Source organism: Panthera uncia, chromosome B1, assembly GCF_023721935.1.
Source record: "Panthera uncia isolate 11264 chromosome B1, Puncia_PCG_1.0, whole genome shotgun sequence".
In the NCBI taxonomy this organism is placed as follows: Eukaryota; Metazoa; Chordata; class Mammalia; order Carnivora; family Felidae; genus Panthera; species Panthera uncia.
Genome location: NC_064811.1, coordinates 130,559,543 through 130,575,189, shown reverse-complemented (window position 1 = coordinate 130,575,189; position 15,647 = coordinate 130,559,543).

The following is a 15,647-nucleotide window of genomic DNA, read 5'->3' as shown; positions in this document are numbered from 1 at the left end:
TTTAACTTTTCAACTTTTATTTTAAACCATAATATATCTCTTCCAATATTATCTCACAATATAGAAACAGGTTTTCTTTTTTTAATTTGAATATCTCAAAGAAATATCCAAAACTTGAAAATCAAAAGGGTGTCAAACTGAAACATACAAAATATTTTTTAGGAGAATTACGTTTGCTGTTTATTAGTTGGCAAGACACCGGATACTGTGATATTATGTGTTAGCATATAGATTTCTGTTCAATAGAAAAACTAACCCAAAGTTAATCATTTGCTGTCTTATAGGATATTAACCTGTTTTGTATCAAGCTAGAGATTTTATGCTGACATTTCTTCTCTCAAAATGTCGATAAAGAGCCATCCTTCAAAATGATGTTTTAATCTGTTTGTAGCCATTTAATCGGCATTCTTATTAATTAATGAGTTGAATGAAATTTTTGACATGTGTTTATTCAATATTTGTATAAGTCCTATTTTTTAACTTTTTCAAATTTGGAGGTTATTCACAAGATGCCCAAGTGGACTCATCTGCCAGAGAAAATTTCACTGTGCTGCCAGAGGACTGGAATTCATTCATCGCTCTTCAGGCCTAACCACATACTTTCTTGCTCTCGGAATCCCAAGTGGCAGCAGGACTTTACCTTTGATAACTCTCTGCTTTCTAGGTTCCCCTCCCCTCAATTTTATTTGCTTGCTTCTCGTTCTTGGCCAAGTCTATTAGGCTGTGCATTATCTAACTCACGGCTTGAGTTCCCTTTCCACGACCAGAGGCAAGGACCATGAACCATCAGACTTGCCTCGATGGCATAGTCAGGATGACAGAAGTCTATTCCATCAGGTGAAAGTAACAGAAAATCTGCTTTCTTAACTTTCTTCTGTTTGTTCGTTTTACTATATGTGAGCTCCAATCAACGGCAAAAATATTTTTTGAACAATGGAAAATAGAACAGATCTGTGAGAATTGTGTTTATTTTTTTTTCTTGACCTGTAACCAAGGTTGTAGAATTGAAGCTGAGAGCTGTCTGTGTGTCTGCAATTGAGAAAATCCCTTACCTCTCATTGTTTTAGTTTGAACTATTTTCCTACCTCTAGGGAATATTATTACCCTAGATTATAAAAATTCCCAAAGAAGTTCTGTGTTAATTGGTTGTTTTGAGAAAATTGCACACCATGTATTTCTAATATTTTCAGGACAATCATGAAACCAAACTTTTAATACTTTAAATATGCTAGCCTTTTAAGAAAAAAAAATTCTTGCAGAAATCATTAACTAGAAACATTTTTATATAAAAATTCAAGCTCACGAACTTAAAGTGAATCTTTGAACAAACAAGACTGGCTTTATACTTTTGCCTTAAAAAAGTAAATAAAGAGCTATATATAATTTTCTGACTTTATCGGCATGTGGTACCAAGCAAAGGCGCATTTTATTTTTTAATAGGATTTGGGTTTGTTATTTTATGAAGAAACTAGTTAATCTGGACTGCTTACATTTTTTTATACTGGTTTACTCTACAGAATATATCATGACTTCCACGGACTGTTTAGGATTCTGAAAAGAGAAAAGTAGTGTTCAATCAAATCGAATCATAATCCTGCCAATGTTTTTAGATCAACAACAATTTTGATCTACAGTGTGTCAGCTTAAATAAAAGTTTAACATCTTCAGTTAACCGAACTCATTAACAAATAATCTTTAGATAAATACTTGTTAAATAAGAGAGAATACTGAAGCCTGATCATATTAAAGAACTTGTCTAATCTGACTTCTTGAAGAAATTGCACAAGTGATATAGGCGGCTACAGGGAGTTGTGGAAGGTATGGTTGTGCTTTGCTAGACTGCCAGCAACAACCTGTGTATACCAGACAGTATTCAGGGAACCATCTCCCAGTGTGGCCTGTGAATTAGAAGCCAGTTCATTTGGATCAGAGTAATTTTGACTATTCTAGAAGTAATCGTGGTAAAATAGTATAACTTTACGAAAGACATTGATACGTTTCTGTTTACCAAGTGAAAAACTGAGAGAAGTTTGTTTGAAAACTAACGTGTTTCATTATTCCAAAGTGGAAAAAAATATATGTGGCAAAGATAAGACCTGAATAAAGAAGTTGAAGAAGGTTTACAGAAATTTTATTTGTCCTAGGCTGTAGTATCTATAAATAATGGATGTGAAAAAAGCAATGAAATGTGTTAAATTTTTGCGTAAAAGTTGTCTTAGTTGATGGTCTTATTAAGATGTTTTTGAAGAGTGGTCTGCAAGTCTCCTACAGTGAGATGTTATGTTAATACAAAACCAGAATAGTTGTCTTTCTTGCTGTGAAAATAAAACCAATTTTGAAGTATTTCGTTTTCTCTTACCAATGCCGTTATTTATTTTGCTTGAAATCAGCTCAGGCAACAGAAATTCCATAACATATCCGAATAATTTTTGGTGCTATGCATTGATTTTGGCATGTCCTTGTTATTACAAACAAACAGACAAAAAGCAAAAGAAAGTAATAAAGGTTTCTTACTTCTGAAAGAACGAAGTTTTCTTATAATTAAAGAAACTTTTATATTTACTATGTGTTGTCACCTTAATTCATAGGTAGCTAAATATTGTTTCTGAGGTACATGTGACCATGTATACAAGTGTTTGAAAATTTTACTTTGACAATAAATACGCTAGCACCTATGCATTGTAACCACCTTGCAGAAGGTTCTCGATTGAATTTACTTGTGTACTGTAGGCCTCATTGTTTTCCATTGCTCAAGATGCACGTTGTGCTCAGTTGAGCTCAACAAGGATAGAAATACCATCATTCTAAATTCCACCTCTGCCAGCTTTGATGTCCAAAAAAAATTGTAAGTATTTCTTTTCAAGTGATAGGTCAAATGGCATGCCCTGACTTGACATGATATAACCAAATACAGAAGTTAATGCAATAAGCCAGGAAACTTTGTTAAAACTGACATGTGAATTTAAGAGTTTATATTTGTCACAGAATGACTTACTTCTCTTAATCCTCCTCATTTTGGAGGATTAAGTCTTCTTAGAGCTGTAGATTTTTTAGAGTTTATAAGGGTTTTAAAGACTTTTTTAAAAAAATTAAGCACTACACACACATACAATTGTGTGTGTGTGTGTGTGTGTGTGTGTGTGTGTATTGATGTGTCTTCTTGGTTTATAAAGATATGAACCAGCTCTTCACTGTCATTTTTTTCTGGGGAGTGGAGTTTGTGAATATGGAATTTTAGCCTTTTCCATCTCACTGTTGGCATTTTCACCCAAGACTTTTTTTTTTTTTTAACATGGATGCCTCCAGTGAAGGAATTACACTTTTTAGAAATATCCAAATTCCAACAAAGGAAAATCAATGTGCATAACATTTCCATGGATTTTTACCTATTCCCCTTGACAATGTGTCAATGGAAATAATGGAGATGATGATGGTCCATTTCTCTCAGCTCATTACTGTCAAATTATTTTCTACAATATTTAGTTTCCTTCCTCCATATTCCCATAGCAACAATTTAGAAGTACTGCTTCAGAATTAATTGCTTCATACTCATCCAGTGCAAATCGCTGGCCAGGAGTGGGAGTTCCCTCCTCTATGGAGCTGCTGACATTGAGGCTTTTCTTGCAAGCTGTTGTGAGCCATCTCGAGCCTAAAAAGAGCCACCACAGAAAGTGTTCTCTCAAGAGAGGAGAGCATGGCAGCTCCCAGGAAGTGGGCCCCCAGGGGGAAGTGTCTTTGCTGTGCCTGTGGGCCCCCTGTCACTTGCTTTTATTGGTGCTCAGTTCACCCAAGTGCTCATGTTGGTTTTCTCATTATTTTAAGCCATATATCCCAAAATAGCTTCTGGCATGCTGTCCTGAGCACAGAAGCTCATAAAAACTCAGCAAGAGGAGTATTGGCTGCATTATTCTTCTCTATATGACTGAAGCTTTAAAAAAGGAAAAAGAAGAGCCTGAGGTAGAAACTTGTGACAAGGCCTGGGGGCTGAAGATCTTAAAAATGAGGCCACATGCCTATAGTTAGTCCCTAGTCACTCAATGAGCAAGAATTCAGCTTACTTACCACGCAGGGTTAGAAGGTGCTGATCTAGTCCTTCCTTTCTGAGTCCTCCTACTCAGCATCCCGACCACCCTCCGATCTCTGCTGAAGCCAGAGATCAATACAAAAAGTTCAAGAAGTTCATCCAGCACCAGTCAGACCCTTGTGTCAAATTTAAGCACAACTGGCAGAAACCCAGAGGCACTGACAATAGGGTGCGCAGAATATTCAAGAGCCAGATCTTGATGCCCAACATTGGTTAGGGGAGCAACACGAAAACAAAGCACATGCTGCCAGGGGCTTCCAGACGTTCCTAGTCCACGACGTCAAGGGATTTGAAGTACTGATAACGTGCAACCAATCGCACAGCAGAGGTTGTTCGCGTCTCCTCTAAGAACTGCAAGGCCATTGTGTAAAGAGCAGCCTAGCTGGCCATCAGAGTCACCAATCACAATGCCAGGCTGCTCAGCGAAGAAAATGAATAGGCAGACAGATTACGTGTTCATCGTGTTTGTGTTAATAAAACCATCAAACTACAAGAAGAAGAAGGAGAAGGAGAAGAAGGAGAAGAAGGAGGAGGAGGAGGAGGACGAGGAAGAGCAGCAGCAACAGCTGATCTAGAGCAGGCTTTAACCAGATAAAGAGCAGACCAAGAACTGGAAGTTGAGACATCTGGAATATTTTCTCTAATACCGGCAGTAGTTACCACGTGGTTTCCCTCCATTTAGCCCTTTTGGATATTCATTAAACTACCTGTTAAAAAGAAGGAGGAGGTGTTTCCGATTCTGTGTCTCCCTCTCTCTCTGCTCCTCCCCCGTTCATGCTCTGTCTCTCTCTGTCCCAAAAATAAAAAAAACGTTGAAAAAAAGAAGGAGGAGGTGGAGAAAGAGGGGCGATTTGTCTAGAGAAACAGATATAAAACTTTTAAAACCGTGGTTAGTACAGAATACAAGTAAAATACATGCTGATTATTATCATGAAAGACTTGGCAAGTTTCCTTCTTGATCTAAAATTTAATTTTCCAAAATGAGCACTGGGTGTTGTACGCAAGCCAATTTGACAATAAATTATATAAAAATAAATAAAATTTAATTTTCCATAACTTCTGAGAAAGTATAAGTTGTCCATATATTTAAGGATCCAAGAGTAATATGCATGTGATGACTTAAAAAAGGAGACAAGACTATGCATTTCTGTGCTTAATTGAAAGAGAAACTCAGGAAAATCATCAAGAAGAAAAAACAAGCGGCTCCCACTTACCCCTCTCTCTGTTCTAAAATATCTCAGTTATCTCCACCTTTTCTTCCTCTGCTCCTGCAGAGGCATACAGGATCTTTCTCCTCGTCGAGGACATTCATTGCACCTGCACCCCAAACCCCACTTTCTCTGCCTTTCTCTAGACTAATGCTCCAAAATAAACATTTTCTTTGCGCATCACTAACTCTGCTTTTCTCGTAGTTCTTTCTCCCTGAATTAACAACAGTCTCAGGTCTCTCCTGAGCAACTATGTTGATTTAAACTCTGCTACCACCAAGCCTGCCACCATTTTCTACAAAACTACCTGCTTATTTGTTGTGTGTCGTTTTAAGAATCTTGTGTGCCAAGAATTGCAGTTCTCTACAAATTCTGTTTTCTTTCTTTCTTTCTTTAGGTATGTTTTCTTGTGCGAAGTATGTTCTGTCAATGCAACTTTTTTATTTCCTTTTTTAAATATGTATAAAACCTTTAAAATGCACTATCCTGTGGACATTTATGTATTTAAGATTCACATAGTTTAGGATTAGTAATCTTTTTACTTTGCTTGCCGTTTTTTGTTTAACGCAATGTTATGCTTTTGGTGTCCGTCTATATACTGATCTATCTAACACAACTTGAATAGGTATATAAATCAAGTTAGCTACTCGTCTGCATAGAATCCTTCTTATGAGTACATTATATTTTCTATAAAGACAAGAAACCCCCTGTTGTTTACGTTGCTTTGCTACACTGCATTGACCATCCTCCTAGAGGTCACTGTGTGAATCTCAGCTATGTTCTCTGACAGGCATAATCCAAAAGTGGAATTGCTGAATCATGGGAGAAATAAGAACAATATTACTGCTTTCTGGAATGGTTACATCTGCAGATATTTCAGCATTGCTTGAGGGTCCTTGTTTATCACATGATCACATTTTCTAATATCGAGCCTTCTGACTGTTACCAGTAGAAAGTTAACAGGTATTTCCTTAGCTGAATTTCCCTCTCTTCTGGCTACTAGTGACATTGGGCACTTACATATGCATTAGTCTTTCAGATTTTTCTTCTCCAATTGTCTATTAAAATTTTTGGCCTAGTTTTCTATTGGACTTTATGCCTCTCTCTTGTCAGTTTAGAGGAGTTCCATGTATAATAGGTATATTAACCTCATGTTGGCTTTAGATATTAACTATATTTATGCAGTCTAACACTAATCCTTAAACTGTGTCTATGGCATTCTTAATTAAAAAGAAATTTCTCATTTTGATGAAGTCGAAGACACAAACAGATCCACAAAGAAAGCTTTCACTCACCCACTTCCAGTTTTCGATACAGCGAGTATTCAGTCGCCATTGTCTCCCTGAGGTGATTTTCATAATGTCTGCATTCGTCTGCATTTGGGATTTATCATCCTTCTATTATTTCTTCCAAAATTCTAGGCATGAGAAGTGAACATTGCATGCTAGTTTGCTATCTTGCCCCCCAAATGTCTTAGGATCATAAGATTTACCATCTATTTTCCTTTCCTCTACATTATCTGAAATTAAAATTGAAATTGTTTTCTTACAGGGGCGCCTGGGTGGTTCAGTCGGTTAAGGGTCAGACTTTGGCCCCGGTCATGATCTCATGGTTCGTGGGTTGGAGCCCCGCGTCCGGCTCTGGGCTGACAGCTCAGAGTCTGGAGCCTGCTTCAGATTCTGCGTCTCCCTCTCTTTCTGCCCCTCCCCTGCTCATGCTTCTTTCTCTCTTTCTCCCAAAATTAGAGATTAAAAAAATTTTTTTTAACTAAAAAAATAAATTGGTTTTTTACAGAACATCAACAATGTCAGAATTTCAGAACTTCCCAAGATTGAATAATACAAAATTGGGGTTGGCATTTGCTGCTATTTGACTACATACTCTCTTTCTAGTCAAGTGATCTATCTTCCTAGCTGCTTTTTTTGTTTGTTTGTTTTCCTCAACAAATAGCTTTCCTAAGCACTAGATATATGCACTGCTCTAAGTTTTGAACACAAGACAATTGTCTTTTTCCTTTTTCATTCTTTTGTCTAAAGACCTCAACTACTGCCATGCTTTCAAATTTCTCATTACATATAACTTTGAAATCTACATGTGTCATCCTAACCTCTTTCTTGAGCTTTAAATAGGTGTTCTATAATTTTTTGAATCACCCCCAATTAGATGACTTACTAGAAAGTTAAATATAAAATATCAAACACCTTTTCTATTCCTAGGTTTCTTATTTCTCTTGGAGTTCCTGTGATTCAGTTATCCACTTTTCAAATGTAATCATTTCGGTTTTTCTTCTCCATAAACCCATTAAGCAGAGAGCAGTCAGGAAGTATAGACAATTTCCGTGTTTCTTCTGACACTTTTTTTTCCACTGTATTGTTAGTTTAAACCCCTAGAGTAGGCTGTCTACTCATTCAGTAGCTGATGTATAATTTTGAAAATTAAATATTTTATTTAAATAGTTATGCATCCACATGAAGAGATTTCTATGTACACTTTATCCAGTTTCCCCTAATGGGAACCTTTTTGCAAAACTGTAATTTGTACATTTGTTATAATTGATTAACCTACATTGACACATCATCATCCCTCAAAGTCTTGAGTTTTCATTAGGGCTCACTCTTGGTGTTGTGCGATTATGAACTGCACCATGTACAAAGACATGTGTCCATCCATCATTGTAGCATTGTACAGAATAGTTTCACTGCGCTAAAAATTCTCTGTGCTCTGACTATTCATCCCTCTCTCCCACCTAACTCTTGGTAACCACTGATCTTTTTACTGTCTCTATACTTTTGCCTTCTCCACAATGACATAGATTTGAAATCATACAGTATGTCACCTTTCAGATTCACTTCTTTTACTTAGTAATATTCATTTAAGCTTTCTCCATTTCTTTCATGGCTTGATAGCTCATTTATTTATCTCATTTCTTTTTAACACCAAATAAAATTCCATTGCCTAGATGTACTATAGTTTATTTACCCATTCATTAACTGAATGATGTCATGATGGCTTCTAAGTTTTCGCAATTATGAATAAAGCTATAAACTGTAACTATAAAGCTATAAACATCCATGTGCAGGTTTTTTTGTGAACATAACTTTCCAACTCCTTTGAGTCAATACCACAGAGCATGTTGCTGCATCACATGAAAATATACTGCCAAACTCTCTTCCAAAGTGGCTGTACCATTTTGCAATCCCAAGAGCAAAATGAATGAGAGTTCCTGTTGCTCTACACCCTCACTAGCGTTTGATATTGTCAGTGTTTGGGTTTTGGCTGTTCTAATAGGTATTAGTCATATCTCACTGTAGTTTTAATCTGTAATTCCCTAATAATGTATGTATGGAGTATCTCTTCATATGCTTACTTGCCATCTGTGTATCTTCTTGTTCATATCATTTGCCCGTTTATAAATCAGGCTATTTGTTTTCTTATCAATGAGTTTCAAGAGTCTTTGGATTTTAACTAACACTTATCAGATGGGTCTTTGTAAATATTTTCTTCAGGTCCGTGTACCGTCTTCTTTTTCCTTTAATGTGCCCTTTGGTGGAATAGTTTTTAATTTTAGTGAAATCTAGTTTATAGTTAATTTCTTTGATAGATTTTGCCTTCAGAATTTTATCTAACAAGGCATTATTATACTCAGAGTCATCTAGGTTTTCTCCTGTTATCTTCTGGGAATTTCATAGTTTTGCATTTTACTTCTAGGTCAATGACCCATTTGGAGTTAATTTTTGTGAAATGTGTAACATCTGTGTCTAGGTTTGCTCTGTGTGTGTGTGTGTGTGTGCGTGCGTGTGTGTGTGTTTCCACTTGTTCCAGTATGTATGTTGCAGAGACGATCTTTGCTCCATATAATTGCCTTCGCTTCTTTGGCCAAGATCATTCGAATATATTTATATGTGAGTCTGTTTCTGGGTTCTCTTTTCTTTTCCACTGAGCTATTTCTCTACTCTTTAGCTAATACCACACTGTCTTCATTACTGTAGCTTTCTGGTAATTCTTGAAGTCTCTGGTAGTGTCAGTGTTCTGATTCCTTCAATATTGAATTTGTTCTTCTGGATCTTTTGCTTCTACATGTAAACTTTAGAATCAGTTTGTCAATATGCATAAAATAACTTGTTGGGATTTTGATTGGGACTTGGTTGAATCTATAATCAAGTTAGAAAGAGCTGATAGCTTGACAAAATTGAGCTTTCCTATCCATGAATATGCAATGCAACATCTTTCCATTTATTTAGTTCCTTGATATCTTTCATCAGAGATTTGCAGGTGTCCTCATATAGATCTTGTACATATTTTTGTTACTCTTTTATCTAAGTAATTAATGGGGTGGGCTGCTAACATAAATGCCATTGTGTTTTTAATATCAAATTTCACTTAGTCATTGATAGTATACAGGAAAGCACTGACTTTGTATATTAGCCTTGAATTCCGCAACCTTATTATAATTGTTTATTAATTCCAGAAGCTTTTATGCCAATTCTCTCAGATTTTCTATTTAGAAAACCATACTATTTGCACACAAATTTATTTCTTCCTTTCCAATCTGGGCATGATTTATTTCCTTTTTTCTTTTTCTTTTTCTTTTTTTTCGTCTTAATGCATTACCTAGGATTTCTGTTATGATGTTGGAAAGGAGTGGTAAGAGGAGAAATTCTTGTTTTGATCCTATTCTTAGCAGAAAAGCTTTAAGTTTTTCACCATTAAGCATGATGTTATTTGTAGGTTTTTATAGGTTTTCTTTATTGAATTTAAGAAATTCCATTATATTCCTAATTTGTTGAGAATTTATATCATAAATATGTGTTGGATTTTGTCAAACGCTTTTTCTGCATCTATTGATATGATCATGTGTTTTTTCTTCTTTAGCTTCTATATGTGATATATTACATTAATTGATTTTTGAATGCTGAATCAGGCTTGCCTACCTGGTATATATCTTACTTGGTCATGGCATGTAACTCTTTTCATACACTGTTGGATTCAATTTGTTAATATTTTGTTGAGGATTTTTGCATCTCATTCCTGGAAGATATTGGTCTATAGTTTTCTTCTAATGTCTTTATCTGGGTTTTGTGTCAAGGAAATGCTTACCTCAGAATGAGTTAGGATGTATTCTATGCTCTGGGAGAGATTATAGAGAAGTGATATGATTTCTTCCTTAATGTTTGCTAGAATTCACCAGTAAGCTCATGTGGGCCCAGTGTTTTATGTTTGGAAAGGTTATTAATCATTGATTCAATTTCTTTAGTAAATATAGAACTAGACCTTGACCCTGTGTGAGTTTTGGCAGTTTGTGTCCTTCAAAGAATTGGTCCATTTCATCCAGTTTATCAAATTTGTGGACATAGACTTGTTCACAAAATTATTTTATTAATCTTTTAATACCAATGGGATCTACAGTGATGTCTCCTTTTTCATTTCTAATATTAGCAGTTTGTGTCTTCTTTTTTTTTTCTTAGTTAGCCTAACAAAAAGCTCATGCTTTTATTGATCTTTTCAAAGAATTGGCTTTTGGTTTTATTGATTTTCTTTATTGATTTCATGTTTAGTTTTACTGATTTCTGCTCTAATTTATATTATTTCTTTTTTACTTTTGCTTATTTTGGTTTTAATTTTTTCTTCTTTTTCTTGTTTCCAAATGTGGAAGCTTAGATTATGGATTTTAGATTTTCTTCTCTTCTAACATATTCACTCAATGTTATAAATTTTACTCTTATCATTTCTCTTATTGCCTATCCTGTCTCTCCAGTTTTGGAGGCAGTGGGTTGCCCTATGACCTCACTTCTTGACAGAATAGAAAGGGTTGTTGATTTTTCAGTTTGTTCAGTTCTTTACTTATTATTAATACAGAGTAAAGACTTCTACACTCCTTATATTCCAGATAGAAAACTTCAAGTCTATAACTTTTAACATATATACATTAACTTTTGTCTGTTGATTCCACCTTCATATTTCCTCATTCTACCTGTCAAAATCCTGTCCAGATTTCATGGTTAATTTTAAAACATATCTATATGACAGTTGGTTAACAGAATTTTTTTTTAATTTTTAAATTTGTATCTGGTACATCTTAAGACACTCTTTTATTCATTTTGGACTCCATAAAAAGCACACATGTAACTAAATATGTTTTAATATTAAGTGCTAGTTAAACAACTACTTCATAGAAGAGGTAGGATTTGAACTGGATCTGAAGAATCGTCAGAAACTGACCAAATGACCTATGTCAAACAAGTAGATTGTTTTGATGTCTTGGTAATCCTGTACTCAAAATGCAAATTTAAATAGGTTTTCTCTTATTTACCTGGGTGCTTTACAAAAGATATGAACACACTACGGTCGGTGAGCCAAATACATTTGCCACCTATTTTTTGTAAAAATTTAATTGGAATATAACCAGTCCCATTTATTTGCATATTTTTACTCCACAATGACAGAGCTGAGTATTTGGGCACAAAATGGTATGACCTGTAAACCTGAAAATCGTTTATATCTGGCCCTTTATAGAATACTCACAAGGACCTCTGCTTTAAAAGTATAAAAGGGATATAGATTGAGAGCTTTTGGGGATCTAAAGAAAAGCAGAACAAAACAAACTGCAAGTTTTTAATAGTTTTCTCATCTATGCTAACCTAAATACTTTAAGACTTTGCTACTCAAAGTGTGATCCACTGAACAGCAGCATTGACAAAATCTGTTAGTTCATTTAAAATGCAGAATCTGAAGCCCCATGCCCGTTCTACAGAAATAGAATCTGTATCTTAAAATGCAAGTTATATGCACATACTAGTTTGAAAAATTGCACTTTAAAAGAGTGTCGATTGTTGAATCAGATTTCAAACCCAGACTTAAGCCACCTGCCTGACTGACTCTTGTTGCTACTACTTACTGTATGGCTTTAGATAAATGAATTAAATTCTCTGTGTCTTGACTCCCTCATCTGTAAAATGGGTTAATGTTGTCATACATCTCTCTTAGTATCATTGTGATGCTAAACGTTAGTATATATGAAACACTTAGAACAATGTTCTTAATATTTAATCTGGCGTTCAAATATGGTCAATAAATCATTATTGTCATTATTATATTAGAAGCAATGACATATGCAATCTTTAGCTTTAAAATATCACTGAGAAGCTACTGATTTAGATCAATTAGCAAATTATTGGCTAATTAATAATGCTTCAGAAGAAGTTAGTAGATACAGGTCTAAATTAATGCCTTTATTTTTTTTTTTCAACAATAACCAACCAGCATGATTTTTTTTTCAACTTTCTTAGGAATTTTCAATATTAGTTTTTCCAAAAGCTTATATCTGAGGTATATTTAATGGAGGAATGATAATATACCCAATTTTTCTTACTTAATTTTGACAAGGGAGAATGTTTCCAGAGTGTTTGCTTTCATCAGCCATAATCACTACCTTTCTGTAACATGTTCACATCTAATGTCACCTTGGCTGACAATAAATGGCCCCCACCTCAATTAGAACTGCTGAAGAACAATGCCCCCAAAAGTGACTGCTCTTGGGAAACTTCTAGAAGAACATGTGTTTAGTTTACTTATAGGTTAAGAGGTTATTTCATGGACACCTGTAGATAGTTAAAAGGATAAGTAATTCAACCAGAAGCCATTTAAAATATAAACCCATGATTGACTGGGGATTTGGATGAGTCTTTACATCTGGAAGGAAGGAAAAGAAATGTACTCATTTTTGTGTGTGAAATAAATCAGCTTTTAAATCTGGGATCAGCAAAGAATTTGCTATATAGAAGAGAGAGTGCTAGCTAACACCATTTTCTTAGAACTGTCATGTTCAAATATATTATTTATTTGAATAATGTTCAAGTTATGTTCCTGAAAATGTGGGCTTTATTTAAAACCACAAGATCTAAGGTGTGATATCTCAAAGGAGACATGTTTTTAAATTGTGTTGTGTTGAGGGAAGAAAGAGTAGATTTGGGGACACCAGGCATTTAAGGACCCTAATACGGTTTCTAGAATCACAGTGTCCAATATGATAGGAACTAGTTATATATGACTAGTTCAATTTCAGTTAAAAAATCACAATTCAATTCAATTCAATTAAAATTTTGCTCCTTAGGTACACTGGCTACATTCAAATGATCGGTAGCTACATGCGGCTAGTCACTTAATTTGGGGACAGCACAGAAACATTGCCATTATTTAAGAACATTCTACTGAACAATGCTGCTACAGAATATAGCAAAGAATATAAACATACAGACTTAAAATAATTTGTTTTGGAATAGGAAAGCCGCATTCACTGTATTAGAATTTAAAAGAGCATCTATCCTATTTTATAGAAAACTAAATAAATAGCAGGATGTTTGTTTAGACTATAACTTCATTGCGTCAGTGTGAGATCTCAGATTCTGTGGAATAGTGACAGTAGACTTCTTATTTTCCTTGAAACTAAAGGCTTCTTCAGAATTTGGGGGGGATTTCTAATTTGACCTTGAACGTTGTAATAGAAATACCATAGACATTATTATTACATTATTACATGTTCATAGTGTTCAGCAACCTTGAGGTAAGTGGCAGGACAGTGTTTTGGACTTTAGTTCCTATAGTTTGATTTAGATATTTGAAGGTAACTCAACTCAGCTAAAACTAGAATAATATCATCAGGGAAATAGGTATTGAAATCCAGTCTGATTTTTCAAAACATTCATTTGGCGACCAAAATAAAACAAAAGGATAATGAGTATATGGGTCAGATATAAGTCATGTTATAGCTGGACTCCATTTTGGAGCAAACATGTTTTATTTTGGGTCTTCTTGGAAAAAAACAGAATCAGGCAGGTGAGAAACAACAAGAAGCTCTCGTCCTCCTCTGTCTTCCTCTGCTGCATCCTTTTCCCGATCCTTCCAATCCACAGTCCTCCCGGGACATCTGAGAAACTCTAGGATCAGAGCACCAGGAAACCATGTTTGATACCTACCTGGTTTTTTAAAAAAACATGAACGTTTGGGGCGCCTGGGTGGCTCAGTCGGTTAAGCGTCCAACTTCGGCTTAGGTCACGATCTCGCAGTCGGTGAGTTCGAGCCCCGCGTCAGGCTCTGGGCTGACGGCTCAGAGCCTGGAGCCTGTTTCCAATTCTGTGTCTCCCTCTCTTATGCCCCTCCCCCGTTCATGCTCTGTCTCTCTCTGTCTCAAAAATAAATAAACGTTAAAAAAAAAATTTTTTTTTAAACATGAACGTTTTACATATATTGGAGTTTCATGATGTCGCATAGCACCTAAGAATTCTTGTTCTCAATAATATGCTGTCTTGAAGAAAAGTCACTTTATTATGCACAGAATGATCAAATTCTTCCATGACTTGGTGTGTTAGGACAATACATTAGACGTATTAATTATCTTTATGGCTACCCCCACCCATGCCGCAGAATGCATAATTTCTACTGCAGTGTGATGGTGATTTAATATCTAGCACTTTGTAGTTTACAAAATCCTTACAAAAGACATTTTTCTTTATCAAAGAAAAGGGGGAGGTGGAGGATGGGTAAGAAACCTTGTGGTCCTTATTAAAACATATTATCTTAAGTAAAAGCCATGAAAAATTGCTCAAGGAGACTTTTTCATCCACTGAGAATGGCCACAAAATATTGTGGCAAAGAAATATACTGTGTGATATTTGTACCTTTTGGCTAGCAATGACATTTTATACTCAATGGTTCAAAATGAATGTATAATAAAAATATAAAAACCCCTCAAAGACTTTCTTTGTTACCAGAATTACTATGGTTCACTTTTTAAACTTACCTGATGAATTAAGCTTGATCATGCTTAATTTCATTTTATTGACTTTTTTTTTTTTCAACCTCAACTGCTGATATTTACTAATAAGGCTGGTTCTATTTAGTCCAAAGAACAAACAAACCAAACAAAATATCAGAGTTAAATATATCCAGGATCAAATTGATTTGGGAATCTGCCATAATTGTCTAAAATAGCCCTAATTAGGGGCACCTGGATAGCTCAGTCTGTTAAACATCTGACTCTGGATTTCAGCTCAGGTCATGATCTCACAGTTCGTGGGTTTGAGCCCCTTGTTGGGCTCCGTACTAATAGCATGGAGTCTCCTTAGGATTCTCTCTCTCTCTCTCTCTCTCTCTCTCTCTCTGTCCCTCCCCCACTCATGCTCTATAAATAAATAAATAGATAATAAATAAATAGATAAATATTTATTTATATATATTATTTATTTATATATATTATATATATATATTTTATTTATATATAAATGTATATATAAATAATATATTTATATATAAATAATATATATATTATTTATTTTATTTATATATTTTTATTTATTTAT